This window comes from Equus przewalskii, chromosome 7, assembly GCF_037783145.1.
Source record: "Equus przewalskii isolate Varuska chromosome 7, EquPr2, whole genome shotgun sequence".
NCBI classification, from domain to species: Eukaryota; Metazoa; Chordata; class Mammalia; order Perissodactyla; family Equidae; genus Equus; species Equus przewalskii.
In genome coordinates this window covers 92010421-92025967 of record NC_091837.1, presented here as the reverse complement: position 1 = coordinate 92025967, position 15547 = coordinate 92010421, and the positions used below count along the sequence as shown (strand labels likewise).

General features: G+C 52.3%; 1 protein-coding gene across 8 annotated transcripts in view; it reads left to right on the top strand.

Moving 5' to 3' along the window:
* The first annotated feature begins 10268 nt into the window (after nucleotides 1-10268).
* MBP (myelin basic protein) overlaps nucleotides 10269-15547 on the top strand; it is a 140697-nt gene continuing 135418 nt past the window's right edge. For 4 of the 8 annotated variants that reach the window (XR_011542830.1, XR_011542829.1, XM_070630303.1 and 1 more), the window contains exon 1: nucleotides 11760-11962. The gene's annotated coding sequence lies outside the window, so the exon portion shown is untranslated. Of the gene's footprint in view, nucleotides 11688-11759; nucleotides 11963-15547 lie in introns of those variants that run through there. The other 4 variants (XM_070630307.1, XM_070630302.1, XM_070630304.1 and 1 more) reach the window with 2 other exon arrangements.

The following is a 15547-nucleotide window of genomic DNA, read 5'->3' as shown; positions in this document are numbered from 1 at the left end:
GAGCTGCCAAGGTGACCTACCTGCCGTCATCGGAGCTGCCACATCAAGCGGCACCTGAAGGCAGCATTGCTTTGAACTCTCTAGTGACATAACGCAATGGAGTCCTTTTATTGCTTAAGTCGCAGTTTACGTTGGTTTTCTTCTACTTGGATCCAATGAATAATTTGGTCCAGGAGTGGGACGGTGTCATGAACAGCCTTTTAAAAATGGAATGGCTGAGTTGAAGATGGGGCCGTGACTGGCCCTCCTTGACATTTTAAAGATAAACATGTGGTTGAATTGCACATTGGCACTTGCATGAAGTATGGCTGCAGGACCAGCGGGTGGCAGGAAAACTCCAAATGTGGGAGAGAGTGAAGCACTTCGGAAAGGAAATAAGCTTACCTGGGAACTGGCCGCCTTCTGAGGGCAGAGAAGTAAACTATGGCTTGGTGAACAGAAGACCTTTCTCCCTACGGCATGCAACCCAACTTACGGGAGCAATTCCCCAGTTCCTCCCCCATTCATCCCCTCCAGTCCCCCCCACCCCTGCCCGCCATGCACTAAGCTCATTATCAGCAGGGGCCCGAAGGGGAAGAAGGTATTTAACCCAAGGGAAGATGGAGGCAGAGGAGTTCTTCGCCTTCAAGCCATTCCCAGGCAGCTCCTCTCCCTACATAGTCCTTCTCTGTGGAGGTTCAGGGTGTCACTCTGGGCAACTCAGGACCAGCTCCTCTGCCCTGAGGCAAAGCTGTTAAACAGAAAAGATGCAGAAGGAGAAGGCCTGTTGGTAGGAGACGGAGTTCCCTCCCTCAATTCTGGGCTCAAACACAGTGACTAGGTAAGAGCTCCAGTCCAGGCTGCTAAGCAACAGATAGGAAACAAATGGGCAGAAGCCTAACTGGTCAAGGACACTGCATTACCGAAGAGACTAAAACTGACCTTAGAGCCCCCTCGCCCCGAGCAAGCACCCAGGCCCTCAAGTATCTCCCATCAGAAAGTGCTTCACATCTTGGTGCTTGGAAGGTATCCCCAGCGCCAATCTCCTGGTGGCTGTGTGGGCCCAGACCTGTGTGTCATTCTCCCAGATGGACGACCAGTCAGGAGCCTAGGCCATTCTGTCCACCATTGAAGGGCCCGTGCTGTGGACCACGGAGTCTCCCACGGCATTTCCTCTCTCCTCTTTTCCCCAGGAGTTTTCATTACAGTTATGCCGTGTTTCCATGTGCCATGGTAATGGGGCAGCCACAGGTCCCCAAACCCTGAGGAGCTGCACCCCAACGTCACCACTCTGAAATCCTTCCCAGGCGAAGGCACGGAGATGCAGGAAGTGGAAAGTCTGCGGGAGAGAGTAAGACCTGCGGATGAGTTAGGTATGAGGGGCACAAAGATTCCCGGGTGCTCCCTACGTCCTGGTGTGGGCCACGGTTGGTCAGTGAGGTCATCCATGAGATTGGGAGAGCTCCGCACAGCAGCCAGAGAGGCAGGGAGGGATAGCAGGTCCCTGTTCTGCCTCTGGCTCCAAGGGCTAATTAGTAATGTCAGACCTGGGGATACAGGATCTGAGGGACATTGAACATTTTTTCAAATCTGGAGTAGAATAGACTGCGTTTCTTTCTGCAAACTTGACCATATCTTGTGCTACCACAGAGACAAAAATCCCTTACAGTCCCCCGTAATGCATGCTTGTTTCCAAGTGTTTTAAGGGCCTGTGGCACGTATCCTTCTGCAAACACAGAAGCAAATTCTATTTTACTAACCAAAATGAACCTCTGAAATTGTTGCTTTTGGTTGCCATAAGAACAGTTATATTTAAATGTTCGATCCCAGAAACAGTAATACAGATATGCAAATTGAACAACAGTTGTTACCGAACCCAGGTTCGTTTTTGCCTGCCACCCAGAAAGCCAAACACAGAGACAACAAGATTTGCAGCAGGGAGAGGGTTTAATCACAAGGCAGCCATGTGAGGAAATGAGAGCTTGAGTCTCAAACCCACTTCCCTGAAATTAGGGACTCGGGAATATTTATGATATGGGGGGCAAGTGGTCTGAAGTGTGGAGATAGATGATTGGAGGTGAGGAGAGGTGAGGTAATTGATGATCTGTGCAAACGTAGTCAGACTTCATGCCTTTTCCTAGGACCCAGCTTCACAAAATGGCAGCATTAGCATGATCTGAGGGTGGAGGTTTTAGCCTCCTGACATCAGGTCACTTATCAGACATCTGTGTGGGCCCGGTTGATGAGTTGGTGGTCTCAACCAGCCTGAAGTGGACAAGGGGTTCTAATTCCTGAAAAACAGCTCAAACCCCCATTACCATGGTGACCCAGGCTCCAGGGAGATGTCATCTACAGGAGCCTAGTGGGAGTCAGAGAGCATATTGCCTAAGCAGCACAGTTAACAATGGGCAGGGGAACAAGTAAAAGCTGTAATCAGTAATTGCAAAAGGGAAAATGAAGTTTAGTTCCTAGCTACTTAATCATCAATGGCTAACTGTTTGCTGGTGTCAATCCCCCTATTCTTTGGTCATTCCTCATTCTTGAGGGATTCGGAGCAATGACCAATCTAGCTACTTCCTGCTGAATTGGGGCGTAGATCTGGATTAGAAAGATGAAACTGTTTAGCATTCATTTGGAAATATTCTCCTGTTCCTGGCTTCAGGTTTGACATTTTGCATTATTAAAATTTTTGTACCTTGCTCAACAGTTGTGGAACACTTAAAGGCACATTTTATAATCAAGTATCCAACGAGAAGGATAAGAAGCACAGATAACCCAAATCTTAACAGTCCCTGAAAAAACAGACCTAATCCCACTGGGCCTCCATCTGATCTGCAGGTGGGGCAGACATCTGGTCTTAGTTGCTGATGGTCCTTTTGTTTTACTGGATATGCATCAGAGACTGGAGCAACAATGTCCTATACCCTGATCTTTCAGTTGTCATTGATGATGGCTATCAGCATAGACTCTCTGCCCAGGGGTCGTCACATTCCTAGGGAACTCAAAAGAACAAGGTTATCAACTTATAGCAGCTGGGAGGGGCAATAAAATCTACAGAGCATGTCTGGGTTAATCAGGGATCATTGAAAGTTACAGCATGGTTTATTTTCTAGAATATGGCTTCCCTTACATCAACCTTGTGTTGAGCTGGTATCACAACCTGGCTTCCCACATTTTCACCCTTAGTAACAGATACTTTCAGAGGTGGCATCATCAACGCCAGATAGAGCACACACTTCAGGAACAATTCCTGGGTTCCATCCATCTTGCACAACGTAGCCTGAAGCTTCAAATACAGGATCATTTTCTCATAATTGCTGGTGGTGAGTATTTTGTAAACATACTTGGAGGTGGTATTGCACCCTGAAGGCTAATGGGACTTGTAAAGTCAGATAATCCCTAGTCGCATTTTGCTTTGACTGTGAAGAAATGAAGCCACAGAAACACTGAACACTTGGTCCAAGAAGAGACTCATAAGCATGCAGCCAAGGAGAGACCAGCAGGAGGGGCTCGGGCCCTAATTTTCAGACCCGTGCAGAGGCCAGTTCCAGGGAGCTGAAGGAGCTTAAGCATCAGGGTCCCTACCATATCCTGTCCCTCACTGCACACTCATACTCTTGTGTTCTGTTTCTTCAGAAGGGCTCCCAATCTTTGTGAGCTTCAAGCCCCCAAATGCATGCCCTTAAGTATAAGAGAAGATGAAAGGGGGGAAGTTAATTTTAGACATTCTCAGTCCTTCTGGAAGCCCGCCAAATGTGAATGTAGGGAATGCCAGAGCCTTCTCTCCAGAAGATTCCCATCAGTGTTCAGATATGCTGTCCTTTCTCTCATCTTAAGAAATAACCATTTATTGACTCCCCTGGCTGTCTTTACTCCCTTTACAGTAAGCTCTCAGAAAGGATGGGGGCTGTCTCCCATTGCTCCAGTCAGGCTGTTGCCCGCGATACTGGTGAGGGTGACCAGGACCCCTGCGCCACTAAGCCCAGTCATCACTCTCAGCTCCGGACATTTCTCCTCCAGACTCCACTCCCCATCTCCTTCTCAGCCTCCTGGGATGGTCCCCTCCTGTCTTCCCTGTCTTCAGGGTGAGGTGGATCATTGGAGCTCTTCTGCTCTCTATCTGTATTCACTCCCTAATGATCTCACCCAGTCTCAAGGCTCAGATGCCAGCTGTGGAACAGATGACCCCCTGAAATCGTATCTCCCACCCAGACAACCCCTCTGAATTACACACAAGACCCCATCTCTGCTTGGACACCTAATGGGCACGTCCAAAAGAGACCCTGACCTGCCCCTCCTGGGTGGCAAAGTCATTCTTCCAATTGCTCATACCATAGCGCTGCAGACATCCTGGCCCTCCTCCTTTGCCCTCACCCCACTGTAACCTGTCAACCCATCCTGGATCTACCTGTGTGAATGTCTAGCACCTGGCATCTCTCACATGCACATCACCAGCATCACTGCCACCCTGGACCACAGCAGTCACTCCTAACTGATTTCCTGTTTTTACTTCTCCTAACTCCAGTCTACTCCCAAATCCATCCCACTTAAAGCAAGAAGACGTGCCTACAGTGAGTATAAGGCCTCAGTGGCATGTCCCAGCCCCAAATCTCTCTACAGTAGATACAAGCTTCTGTGGTATGTCCCAGCCCCGAACCTCTCACCTCTTTTCCTGAAATGCTCCCTCTAGTTGTCTCTCCTCCAGCCACAGGGGGCTCCTAGGATTCTTTGAATACCCAGGCATGCCCACCTCCCCAGGACCTTTGCACTCGCCATTCACACTTCCTGGAATGCACTCCCCTCCCCCACCGAGACACCCAGGGGCTTGCTCCCTCCCCTCTTCTATGTTAAACTGCAAGCCTTCCTCCTCTGTCAGCACTGATTATCCTCTTCCTGCCTTATTTTTCATGTCCCACTGGGTGTCACCAATCGACACAGGGGCAGGTCCTTATCTGCAGGCAGCCTCTACCTGTGATCTTCCTGTTTGGTATGTCCCCGGTGTGCAGAGCAGTGGAGTAACCATGGGGACAAGGAGGACACCAACAAGATGTGTCGCCGCTCGTCAGAGACCTTGTATCGTGAAGAGAATCCTTAGTGCTGGGCACAGAGTCAGGGTGGGAGCCCCTGGGGAGGAAGGCTGCGAGAAGGAGGAGGCCGCCCTAGAAGAAGGTGTTTACAACACAGCATCCCACTGCGCCCTAGGAATATGACTGCCAGTGTGCCTGTGTCTCTGAGCAGCCCAGATCCCTGCATCTGGGACTCCTCTCACCCTCCCTCCATCAGACCCGCGCCTCGTCCGATGTTCTCTATCTCGGCTAACACGCACCGTCCATCCTGGCAGAAGCCTGAGTGTCCATGAGGCTCCATCCTCTTCCTCAATGCTCCTCCCTCGTCCTCCCTGATCCTCTTCAGTCCTCCCTGTTCCTCCCCAGTCCTCCTCGATCCTCCCCAGTCCTCCTCAGTCCTCCTCAATCCTCCCCAGTCCTCCTCGATCCTCCCCAGTCCTCCCCAGTCCTCCCCAGTCCTCCCCGATCCTCCCCAGTCCTCCTCGATCCTCCCAGTCCTCCCCAGTCCTCCTCAGTCCTCCCCAGTCCTCCTCGATCCTCCCCAGTCCTCCCCAGTCCTCCTTGATCCTCCCCAGTCCTCCCCGATCCTCCCCAGTCCTCCTCGATCCTCCCCAGTCCTCCTCGATCCTCCCCAGTCCTCCCCAGTCCTCCTCAGTCCTCCCCAGTCCTCCTCGATCCTCCCCAGTCCTCCCCAGTCCTGCTCAGTCCTCCTCAATCCTCCCCAGTCCTCCTCAGTCCTCCCTAGTCCTCCTCTGTTGTCCCTGTTCCTCCCCAGTCCTCTTCAGTCCTCCCTGGTCCTCCACAGTTTTCCCTGATCCTCCCCAGTCCTGCTCAATCCTCCCTGTTCCTCCCCAATCCTCCCTGCTCCTCCTCAGTCCTCCCTGGTCCTCCCCATGAGTGAGCCCTGCCTTCCACTGCCCTCAGCAAAGAGGGAAGAATGTGGGGTCTGCAGCCAGCCTGCCACTGAACTCTGACTCCCGCCCTTTCAACAAACACAGCAAATACTCATCACCGGCCTGCTACTCCAGACACCACCCGAGAGCTGGAGGGCAGTGGTGACCACAGACACAGATCCCTCAGGAGCCCCTCCAGCTGGTGCCTGTGGGCAGCCCTGGACCCTGGAAACACGGGAACCGAGATGTCACCTCAGGCTGCCTTGAGGACCCAGGGCTAAGGCATGAGGAAGGGCTCGCACATGCAGAAGGCTCGAGCTAGTCATTATTATCACTGTTTTCTCCTGAGGGTCCTCCCTGCTCTAACCTCTAATCCGCTTCCCCAGGGCTGTGGAAACGACCTCCCAGAGACTCCTGGGCCTCCGCCCTCTGCAGGACCGCCAGATGCAGAGCCCATCCCTCACTGCCTCTCCGGCTCCCTCTGCCAGGATGCCACCCTCCAGGAGCCCCATCATTCCTCAGTGCCCCTCCTCTGCGCTTGCTCAGGCTGGTGCCCCCGCCGGCCCCCTCCCCGTCTAGCCGTGCACCCCGAGGAGCACATGGGGGACCCCCAGGTCTCTCAGACCTCCGGCGGGTTTTCCAGGGGCCCAGGCAGTCAGGGGGCCTAAGACTGTGCACGGGCCTTTGGGAACTGGTAGGGTTCTGGGGACACAGGTGCCTGGAGCCGTGGGACAGCCCTGGGGACACTGCAGTTGGGGATGGAGACTGGAGTGGCAGGGCTGTGAGGGGCTCAGCAGGCCCAGGTGGCTGGGAGCACAGGTGGGCACAGGGCTGAGATGCCGGCTGGCCAGCTCCCCCACCAGGATCCACAGCTCTCCCTCTGGTCCCTCTATGTCTTGCCTCTTCCCTCCCTCATCTTACTCCGACGTGTCTCTGGTCGCTGAACTGTCCATTTCCACCTCACATTAAAGGTCCTTTAGGTTAATCGATGGCTCTCGGTCCTTCTTTCTGTGACTGCATTGATTTGTTTCCTGAGGCTGCCATGACAAAGGGCCACAAACTGGGTGGCTCACAATACAGAGAAGGGTTCTCTCACAGTTCTGGAGGCCAGAGCCTGAAACCGAGCTGTCTGCAGGGCCGTGCTCCCTCCTGCGTCTCCAGGGGAGCATACTTCTCGTCCCTTCCAGCTGCTGGTAGCTCCAGGCACTTCTCGGCTTGTGACCACATTGCTCTGGTCCCTGACTCAGTCTTCCCCCAGCCTCCTCCTCTTCTTCGAGGACACCAGTGATGCTGGACCAGGGCCCCCCAATGACCTTGTCTTAAGTGGATCTCATCTACAAAGACCCTATTTCCAAATAAGGTCCCATTCACAGGGACCTGGTAGGACGTGGACATAGCTTTCTGGGGGACACAATTCAACCCCTAGCAGTGAGTTGCTCTCAATAGAAACGAAGCTTCTTCATCATTTCAGGTGAACTGCAGAAAAAGTAAGCCTAGTGGACGCAGGCAGATCCGTGTCTGGGCAGGAAGGAGAGAGGACCATGCAGAGAACAGAGGCACAGACCTCCGAGCCACCTCACCTCACAACTATGGTCCCCAGGGTGGGTGAACATTGGCCTTGATTGTCATTTTGTGTCATCGCTCCCTGGGGCTTGGCGGTGGCTTCACCTGTGGGCCCACCCGTCTCCTCTCGCACAAGCACCCCCTTGGCACATGTCGTCCTGTCTGCCGGCTGCTCTTTCCTCAGCCCCTCCATCTGGCTAACTCCTACCCATCCATCAAAACCCTCCCTTCAGAGAGCTTTCCCAGACCCCTGTCTCACCACTGCCCTCGGATGTGTTTGCCTTTCCGCGAGGCCCAGCTGTGTTCATCAGCCTCCTTTTCCGTCTGGCTTTAAGGACGCACCTTATTTAATTGCTTAATAAATAGTTCTGGATAAATAAGTGAATGAATGAATGAAACGCTTGATACACGAAATTATCAGTTAATAAAATACTTCCTTTTCTGGAAATGGAATCGTGGTTATTGGCAAGGAGTATAATAAATTGGGGCCTGGGCCGTGGCATCCACACCCTGAACATTCCCTGATCCCCATCCTTCCATTCATCATTCTAACCAACCTTCCAGCTACCACCGAGGCATAACAAAGCCCCCAAACCTAGGGGAGTAAAGCAACAGCCATTGCTCTATGCCTGCAGATTCTGGGGCTCAGGAATTTGGAAAGCATGCAGAGTGGATGCTCCTTCCTGCTCCATGAGGCTGGGCACTCACCTGGCAAGACTCAGAGGCTGAGGGAGACTCAGGGGCAGGGATCTCATCTGACGGCTTGTCAGCAAGAACACACCGATGTGGCCACCCCGTGTGGCTGCTTGGGCTTCCTCAAAGGATGGTGGCTGGGTTCCAACAGTGAATGGCTCAAGAGAGAAAAGCAGAAGTCCATGGCATTGTCATGATCCTGCCCCGGAAGCCCAGAGCCTGACTCTGTTGGTGGAGGCAGCCACAAGTTTCACGCAGGTTCAGTGGGAGGGGACACAGACCCCACTTCTCCATGCCAAGTCACAAAGGAAGGAGAATATGTGGGATTGGAGGTGGTGTGGGGGCATCTCTGGAAAATACGGTTGCCACACTAACTGCATCTTAAAGTATCTATTTAGAGCCATGAGCCCTAAGAATTTAACAGGTGTCTTGGAAAGTAAGCTATGTGTAGTTAGGGATCTCACTGGAAAACACAGAAATTCTAGAAGCAATTAGAATGGTAGTTAAATACCAAGGATGATATCCATTGAATTATACACATTTCCTTCTCAAATACAGAGAATCACTGATGTATTTCTATAGTTCATTAATGATGACTTTAATGTCTATGGATGGCTGTTTGATTTTATTTTTATTAATAAAATTATGGAGGTATGGTTAAATAAAAATATTATATATACCGTATACATATACACTCTTTTTAAAAGAGTTTAAAAATATAATATCAACAAATTGATGGTAGAAAAACATGTAAAAGATTTTTTTAGTTTTTCCCACATAACCAGAGTCCTACAAATTTCCTTTTCTTTCTTTATTTCTTTTCACCAAAAGTGAAATGACAAGTGGGTTTTTGTGAGTGTGTTTGTGGTTGTGTGTGTGTGAATGTGTGTGTAGCTGTGTGTATATGTGTATGGGCACATACGTTGTGTGCGTATGTATACGTGAACATGTGTTTGTGGTTGTGTGTGTGAATGTGTGTGTATGTGTATGGGCGCATAAGTTGTGTGTGTACATGTGTGTATGGTTGTGCATGTGCTGTAGCTGAGCCCTCAAGTGTTTCCCTTGTTCATATAATGGGTTTTTTTTTTACATTGCACTTGCTGGAATTTGCACACCTACTTTTCCTGCACTGACCACAGCAGAGGCCATCCCGTTATTAAGTGGAATTGATGGTGAAGTAGTCAGCCCTCAACCCTGTGCAGGTAGATTATCTGCTTTACGAACATCACCAGCAAATTGCTAATTACAGACCAGGGATGAAAACACAGTTCAGGTCTCTTCTAAGCAGAAACAGAATTACAAAGGTAAATCTGTTGATGAGGAAAGTAAAGAAAACTCAAAGTAAAAAACTCAAAACTAAAAACACTTAAAAAGTAAAAACTCAAAAGTAAAATGAAAGTAAAAAAAAAAAACTCGCATGCAGTCAAGTCTACTGGAAATTATTTAGATTAATTTACTTCCTTTAGTTTGGGTAATTTGGAGTTCAAGTCAACTTAACAAAAATTTATTGAGCATGTATCATGCACAAAACATTGTGTTATTTGCTGCAATACAAAATGCTGAAGGTTCCCACCCTTATTATCTGAAGTGAATGAGAGATGGGGGGAATAGCAATATGATTTTCTTAGAAATATTGAAAAGACAGTTAGGCTGGGCTCATTCATCCTTTACTTGTCAAAAGAACCCCTTCAACTTCATCCAGCAAAATGAATGTGTCAATTTGCTAACGGACACACGGCCATCTTTATGCAAAGTGTGACTCTCCACGGTGAGCCAGGGCCAGCCTCTGCCTCCTCCACCTGGGGTCCTCGCCCTGGCCGGCAGGAGGGGAAGTCACTGAGACTGGACCTCCCAAATGCCCATCCATCCCTCTAGTCAATAGTGGTCCTTCCTCCCTCACGGACATTTTCCTTGAAGTACCCATGAATTTGAGGACATTATATCCCCACGAAATACGCATGGTGGGATTTAAGTATAAATACTTGAGAGTTTTAACTGGAGCTTGGCAAGCCTGGCATTTGCAGAGATGACTGTTGGCATATGTAAAGTTTCTACAAATCACCGAAAAATCGGCAGAAGCAGCATGAAGCAGAAGGACACACAGGGTGGTCTGTGTGACTCCCCATTCTCAGCCTCTGCTGACGTCTGCAAGGCAGGAATCCCAGTCTCCTCCGCATCCTAAAACCCCAGCAAGAAGCAAAGGGACATTTGGGGAGAGGAGAAGCTGTTTGTGACGCCAAAACGGGCATCCAAATGGAGCCCAGTTCCTGGGTCCCCCTGGCCGGAGCTGTAAGGATCTTGGGGGGAAGGGGGTTGTTACGCGTGACTTGACTCAGGGACCTAGGAGCTTCCTGGGTTAGATTCACTGCCCTGTGTCTATCTGGCTCTTACTCCGACCCAGTCATCCATCACGGAAAGTCAGTGTGAAGGCATGGGGCAGAAAAATCAGGAAAGAGACAAGCTTGATCTTTGGCACAGCCACCGTGCCTTCTCCCCGCCCCTCGTGCCCTCCCACCCCAAACTCCCAGAGTCTCCATGCTCTCTGCTCTGGCCCTTTTCTCACGAAAGGATCAGATTAAACGTTTACATTACTGTGCACATATTTCTCTTAGAATCTCCAGCCCTCGACTTAGTTGATAGATCCCCGGGGATCTATGAGGGCGGTTAACGGCACTAGGAGTCGGCGCTACTGTCCCTGTACAGCCGGCCCAGGGGACAGGGGCTCACGGAGTCTTGCCAAGCGCCGGACTTCTGCCCCCACCCCCATAAACACTGTGTGGGGCCCTGAGGGCTCCTAGGAAGCATCAAATTCAATTCCCCGACCCAGATCCCCGAGTCGGGAGGGAGCTAGGGTCTCAGCCCGCGTCTCTCCCGCGACCTCCTACTTCCCACCATCAGGAGGAGGCCAAGAATCCAGGGGACAGGTCCGTCCGACTCCAGCAGATCTGTGTGTCCAGGAGACAAATGGACTAAGAGGATCACACCCACCACAAGCCAACAGACGCCTCGGCGCCTCCGGACCCAGGTTCGCCCCTCCTGCTGCGCGTCCGGGTCTGTTCTCCCCGCGCTCCTTGCCCGCCTCCTGCACGGGAACCTGTGCTCTCCGCGGGGCACCTGTCAGCCGTGCCGGGTCCCCGCAGAGCTAACGCCCGGCAGGCGGCCCGCCCTGAAGACCGGGCACTGACCCCGGAGCGGAGACGTGCATTCGGAGCAGGAGCCCGCGCCCTCGGTCGTCCGGCTGAGACACGGGGCGTGAGGAGATGCCATCTCCCGTGCCCCCACCCCTGGCGAGATCGGCTGGGAGTGGTTTCGGAGGCTAAGCCGCGACAGAAGGCTCAAAGAGCAGCAAGCAGTTCAGCAGCTGCCCCGCTCCGGCCCCGCCCTCCCAGGGCTGACCCTGCGCCCCGGTCCCCGCGTGTCCCCGGAGCTCCGCGTCGCAAGGCCGTCCCGGAGGTGGTCCCCAGCTCGCGGGCGGCGCCGGCGGGGGCGGCAGGTGGGCCGGGCTCCGCTCGAGTACACCGTGTTTACCTGGCTCGCAGGAAGCCCGGGAGGCGGGGGAGGGGCGGGGGAGGGGAGGCGGGGTGCGCGCCGCCCCGGGAGCAGCCGCCGTCAGTCACCGCCGCCGCGCGCAGCGAGGACGAGCCTCCGGCCCTGGCGGCCCGCGTCTTCGACCCCGGAAGGCGGCGCCGGCGGCCCCGGGGCCCCGCGCTGCGCACGCTTGGGGCCGGAGCGGCGGAGAGGCGGCCTGGGAGCAGCGAGCGCAGCGCGGTGGGTGATCCTCGCCGGCGGCGGGGGGCGGCCCGGCGCTTGGTCTCCGCGCCCTCGGAGCAGGGCACGGCGGGGACCCGGGCAGGACCCGGAGCCGGGGGCGCGGGGCTGGAGGGGGCCGACGCCGGGGTTCCGTCCCCGCGCCGGACTCGGGGCCCTCGCCGGGCTCCCCGGGGCAGCGGCGCAGGTGTCAGGTCAGGTAGCAGCTCGGTGGCCTCCCTGCGAGGGGGTGGGAGCAGGTGTAGACGCTGGTCTACGGCGGCGGGGCTGGAATCCGACGGGTTTCTAGGTGTGGTCTCTGGCCAGGCCAGGTGGCTGGGGTCGCGGGAAGAGCGCGCGTTCCTAGGGGTGGGGTGGGGGTGGGGTTTCGGGGTGGGAGGTGACAAAGGTCGCAAGGCCGCTCTGGCTGGGCGGAGTCGGGTGCTGTAGGCGAGCTGACGGGCGGGCTGAGGGTGCCCCCCGGAGTGAAGTGCTTCCTGATTCCACACCTGGAGCCCAGGGGACGACCCCGCCTCCCCCACGCCAGACGAAGCACAATTTCCCTTTGAGCGACCAGGGCGGCGACAGGCGACGCGCCTGGCTTCCGCCTTGGCAGGGCCTGTCCCGCTGGGGCCACGCCGCCTGCAGCCACCTGCGCCACCTGTAACCCACCTGGGCCCACCTGCGCCCCTGGTGCGTGACCCCCTCCTGGGCCCCCACGCACTGAGTTGGTTCCCGAGGGTGTCGCGTGTTCTCCTGTCACTCCGCTGACGCCCAGGTGGCTCTAGGTCCTGGGGGTCGCGGGTGGTCAGTGCCTCGTTTCTTTTAGGGTCTACTTTCGCCCCCTGTTTCGGAAGGGGAGTGTGGTTTGGAAAAATGTTTCCGTTTCTTTGGGGACCTCAGTAAGACTCTGGCAGGAAATAGGCGCATTCTGGTTCCTGATTCTCTGTTTTCCTCTTGCGACAACGTGAGAGTCAACAACACGTGCTCAGTTTATCTCTGCGTCCCTGGAAGGCACGTGAGAGCTGGCATGTGTGGGGAGGGCTGTAAATGTGGTTGAGAGGGGCCCCTGGCTGTTGTGGCAACGGACACCCACACCCAGCTAGAAAGAGAGTTTTTTCAGAGGAAGAGAACTCCGGGGTGCATCCTATTTAAGACCTGTGGGTTCTGGCGATGATTTTAGCCTGCCAAGCCCAGGGAGACACTTTACAGACTGTCACCCATGAGTCGGGGACCACCCTGAATCAGGCTCAATCCTGCAGCACAGGCCCAATGGCAGGCCACCCCTGCCAGGTGGGGGCCCTTTTAGACCATGGGGCCTGTGTACAGAGCTGGGGGGAGCCTGGAACCCAGCAGCCCTCAGTGAAGGATGGGCCAGGTGACCAGCAGGAAGGCGGGTAGCCTAATGGCTGTGCTTCTACCGGCCAAGGAAAAGTGCCGTCAGTGGTTTTATTTTTTCAAGTGGGATAAACAAAAACCTGAAGGGAGAGAATCCAGTTAAAAATTACTGTAAAATGTTGGTTAACCGTAACTCCCAAGGATTTAAATGTTGTGAAATGACTACTTTTATTAACTAGAGGTTAGACTAAAGTTATTTGGTTCAAATCCACTTTGAAAATCTTTCTAAAGTATCATGTTTTGGTCCAAAGATAAGACAGTTTAAGACGTGTTACGTGTTCTGTGTTTCGACGTTGAATTGCTCCTTCGCGGTTTTGACCGTCGGGTCTCGTGTCTGGCCCAAGACGGCAATGACTGCAATGATTGAACGTGTCTGCCGAAAGCTGGAAAAGAGTAGAGACCCAGCTTTCTTAGAATTTTCCTATTTCTGCCTGAATTTTAAAATGTTAATTGAAGGTTATTTTGTTTGATTTTTAGTTTCTCTCTAGACTCTTTAAAAATTTGACACAAGATTGGCAACCGCCTCTGTAGCTTTTCTATCCAAGTATCCAGGTAGCATTTATTGGCCACTTACAAATTGCCAAGCTCTCTTGTGAGAGCTGTGTATCACCTCATTAAGGTCGTGACTCCCCTAGGACACCCTCATTTGATAGAACTGCCCTACTAATACCCTCGTTTTTACTGACGAGGAAACCAAGGCACAGAGATGCCCCAGGGGTGCACAGGATTCAGTTCCAGGAGTCTGCTGCCAGCCCCCAGGTGCAGCCCTGCCCAGCCTTGGTGAGCAGGACACCTTGCAGACTTATAGAGCTGCCTTCCATTTCTCTTTCCTTGTAAAATTCCACCGCTAATGAGTGACCACGCCCAACAAAATCGGTTTCTTCTTCAGAATGGTTTGACTCTAAGGGTGCTGTCATGGGTCTGTTAGTCATCCTCCCCTTAACATCCTTAGCTGTCAATAAAGGACAAAAGAAAGTATTGTAGTTACTTAGTATAATTTTTAATAAGTGGACATTAAGCAGGAAGGCACTCCTATTGGTCCATTAGAGACACTGCAGGAAGCTTAAATAGGCCTGAATATGGGGGCTTTGGGAACTGGGTTTACCGCAACAGTAAATATACGGGGAGACCTTGATGCTCCCGCTAAACAGAGACGCTGGGTGAACAGCTGGTCCGTTCTCCTGAGCAGATTTCATATCTCCATCTAGTTCTATCGTGGTAAGGCTTCAACCAGAGAAATGGAACCGGTAGGAGGTACGTATTAGCAACTACTGCAAGGAATTGGGGCTGGCGAGGCAGGTCTGACATCCGCAGGACAGGAGCACAGAAAGGAGGGTGGAAGTCTCAGGCGGGAGCTGAAGCTGCCGTCCGAGGGGACTCTCCCTCACCTTGCAACCAGGGACAACTCACATGCTGTTAGGAACGTCTCAGACTCAAGAAGTGTTAAAAGTTCAAAATGTGACTCTGAGCATTATTTTGTCCTGGACTCTGTGAACACACTGAGTAGGTGTAAGGCTCTGTTATGAAAAATAGGTGGATGCCTAGATGATGAGGTTAAACAGGCTTAGGTGAGGTAGCTGGAATATGTAAAAGATTCTAAAATCCAGTAGTATAAAACACGCCACCCAACAGAAGAAGATGTGCGTGAATAGGCTGGTCTAGAAGAGAGAACCCAGGGGGGCGAATACAATATCAAAATCAGGGAACTGAAAGTCACACCAGCAATGGGATGGTTTTTCATATCCATAATACTGGTAAAAATTTTAAAATTCTGACTTTACCAAGTATTGGGGGAAATGTAGAGAAGAGATAATTCACATTATTGTGAGTAGGAGTTTAAATAGGAACAGACACTTTAGAGAATAATCTAGAAAAGCTGAAGATGGCTATACCCTGTGACCTGGCAGTTCGGCTCCTGAGCATGTCCTCTGGGGAGAATCTAATCTGTGGGCATAAGGCACATATGAAGGGTGCTCCCAGAAGCAATTTTTAAAAACTTTATTTTGAGATAATTGTAGCTTCACATGCAATTTGTAAGAAATAACACAGGGAGATCCATATACTGTTCATAACATCTTGCAGAACTGTAGTACAATATCACAACCAGGAAATTAACATTGATACAATCCATCCACCTTATTGATTTCAGATTTCACCAGTTTATATGCTCTCATGTGTGAGTGTGTGTGTGTGTGTGTGTGTGTGTGT